General features: G+C 38.2%; 2 pseudogenes; both read left to right on the top strand.

Annotated features, from left to right (window-relative positions):
* The window catches only part of LOC107464357 (linoleate 9S-lipoxygenase 6-like), an 11,095-nt pseudogene extending 9,650 nt beyond the window's left edge, over window positions 1-1,445 (top strand).
* A 646-nt stretch (window positions 1,446-2,091) lies between these two features.
* On the top strand, window positions 2,092-2,922 carry LOC107464365 (pentatricopeptide repeat-containing protein At2g15690, mitochondrial-like; annotated as a pseudogene).

The raw sequence follows: 2,922 nt of genomic DNA, 5'->3' as shown, positions 1-2,922 counted from the left end.
GAAAAAGGTATGTTATATTATTATTACAAACTTATTCATGTTAATTACTTTGGTTTATAGTGAATTTTATACATGTCAATATATGAAAAGTTAGGTTTTTACTCAATCTAATTTTTATTATTTCTCTAGATTTACCCTTATCCTTTAATCAAATCCTTACATTGTAAAGAATTTGTAGCCAAGTCCCTAGAGAAATTTACTATTGCAAATGTTTTTGTTGATAAATATATTTATATTTTTGACCTTGCAAAACTAAATAGTAAATAAGAATTTAGGGTGATTGAAATACATGTAAATTTTAAAAACAAAATTGGTCATAGTAAGCTCTTTTAAAATTTACTGACTTTATGTAAACTATATGTATCTAATTAAAAATCTAGTCAAACTATAATTAAGAATATAACATATAATTAAAGCATAAAAATAACCGAATTAATTTTGCAGGGGAATGGCTATAAAAGATGAAAACAACCCAAGTGGGGTTCAACTTCTCTTGCAAGATTATCCCTATGCAATAGATGGGCTTGAAATTTGGGTAGCCATAAAGAAATGGGTGAAGGATTTCTGTTCATTCTACTACAAAGATGATGAGTCAATTAGGTCAGATGTTGAACTTCAATCTTGGTGGTCAGAGATCCGAACCATTGGACACGGTGACAAGCACAATGAGACATGGTGGTACCAAATTGACACAACCTCAAGTCTTGTTGAGTCACTAACAACCCTAATTTGGGTAGCTTCTGCCCAGCATGCTGCCATAAACTTTGGACAATATGCATACAATGGATACCCTCCAAATAGGCCTACATTGTGTAAGAAATTTGTCCCAATGGAAGGTATTTTGGTCTACATAATTTCATATAAAGCTACTTGATTCTATTTTCTATTTACATGCATCTTTATTTTTATGGTCGTATTTGGTGAGTGTGTTTATTAAAAAACTAAGCCAAGAATTTTGTTGTGTCTTACTATCTTATCTCCCTTGCTTGCTTCTCTAATTTGATTCATACTTGATATATTCAGGTACAATCCAGTTTGGTGAGTTTCTGAAGGACCCAGACAAATACTTCCTAAAGATGTTGCCAAATAGGTTTGAGATGAGCCTTGTTGTAGCATTGTTTGATGTGCTCTCAAGGCACACCTCTGATGAGGTCTACTTGGGGTGCCAGCTGTCACCTGGTTGGATAGACAGTGAATCTATTCAAAATAGGTTTGCAGAGTTTAAGGAAGAATTGAAAGAGATTCAGGCAAGGATCTTGGAAAGAAATAGAGATCCTAAGCTTAAGAACAGGCGTGGACCAGCAAAGATTGACTACACTCTCTTATATCCTGACACCTCTAGTTCTTGGTCTAGAACAGCACTCACTTGCAGAGGGATTCCTAATAGCATTTCAATTTAACTTGTATATAACCTTTTTATTTTTTTATAATGTCACTCTATACATGATCACACATGGTATTTTTGCATTGTATTTGTAGGAGTAACATTCATTTCCAAAATTTATTGATATTATATTTAAATATAGAATGGTGATAAATTCTTATTAAGTTGGAATAAATGACCATTTCTACCCATGAGAGATGAAAACGCTGACATTTGTATTCATAAAAGTTCGAAACTAATCTTGTACCCATGATAGATGTTGTCCGTGTGACAAAAATGCCCTGCCTTGGATCTGAGTTTGGTTCGTGGGTTTCCGAACCTACGTGGCACTCCCAAATCCCCCCTCCCCCAATCTAAGCCAACCATTCACCATCATCATCTTCATCTTCTTCATTATCACCATCATCATAACCTCCATAACCTCCATCACCATCACCTCAGCACTACTACAGCCACCTCCCTTCACCACAACCTCTGGCAACAACCCACACCGCCGCGCCCCTTTCTCTTCTTCTTCCCCTCTTCTCACCTCCGCTGAGCCCAGAAACCACAACGCCAGCTCCTCCTCTCCATCAAAACAGCAAAATTTTCAAACACCAGCATGAATCAAAACAAACCTAAATCCACTAACATGCATTTCTAACTAACCAAATTAAGCAAAATGAACTAAAAAGCAAAGAAATAGAACTCAGGAAAAAACGCAGGGGATGGAAGATACAGGGAAAAATGGAGGTTCTGTTGCTGATTATGGTATTTTTCTCGCAATGTTGAATTTGTGCGAGGGTACGAGGTCGCTTGAGTATGGGAAAAGGGTTCACGAGTTCTTGAGAAGATCGAGGTTTCGAGGGAAGGTTGAACTGAACAATAGGTTGATTGGAATGTATGGAAAATGTGGTAACATGAATATTGCACGCAATGTGTTTGATCGAATGCCAGAGAGAAACATGAGTTCTTGGCACTTGATGATCATTGGATACATTGAAAATGGAGCTGGTGATGATGCTTTGTTGGTTTTTCAGGAGATGAAGGAGACAGGGACACGGCCTGAGAGTGAAACTTTTGCATTGGTTTTGGCTGCGTGTGCAAGGGAAGAAGCTGTAGAGGAAGGATTATTGCACTTTGAATCAATGAAGGAGTATGGAATTGTTCCCACCATGGAGCATTAAATGGAGGTCATTAACATTCTGGGTAATGCCGGTCAGTTGAATGAAGCTGAGGAGTTCATTGAGAGTAAGCCATTTCAGCCTGAAGATGACATTTGGGAGGCTCTTCGAAATTTTGCTAGGATTCATGGAGATATGGATCTTGAAGATCGTGCGGAGGAGTTGTTGGCATGTCTAAATCCTTCAAAGGCCATTGCTGATAAGCTTCCAACACCTCCAAGGAAGAAACAATCTGCAATTAACATGCTAGAGGAGAAGGATAGAGTGGCCGAGAATCGGTGTGCCGTTCCGTATAAAGAGGCTGATGAGAAATTGAAGGGTTTGAGTGGCCAGAGGAGGAGCTGGCGCTGTGGTTTCTGGGCTCAGCGGAGGTGA

Source organism: Arachis duranensis, chromosome 9, assembly GCF_000817695.3.
Source record: "Arachis duranensis cultivar V14167 chromosome 9, aradu.V14167.gnm2.J7QH, whole genome shotgun sequence".
In the NCBI taxonomy this organism is placed as follows: domain Eukaryota; kingdom Viridiplantae; phylum Streptophyta; class Magnoliopsida; order Fabales; family Fabaceae; genus Arachis; species Arachis duranensis.
Note: the sequence above shows the minus strand (reverse complement) of the source record. Positions and strands in the feature narration are given on the sequence as shown.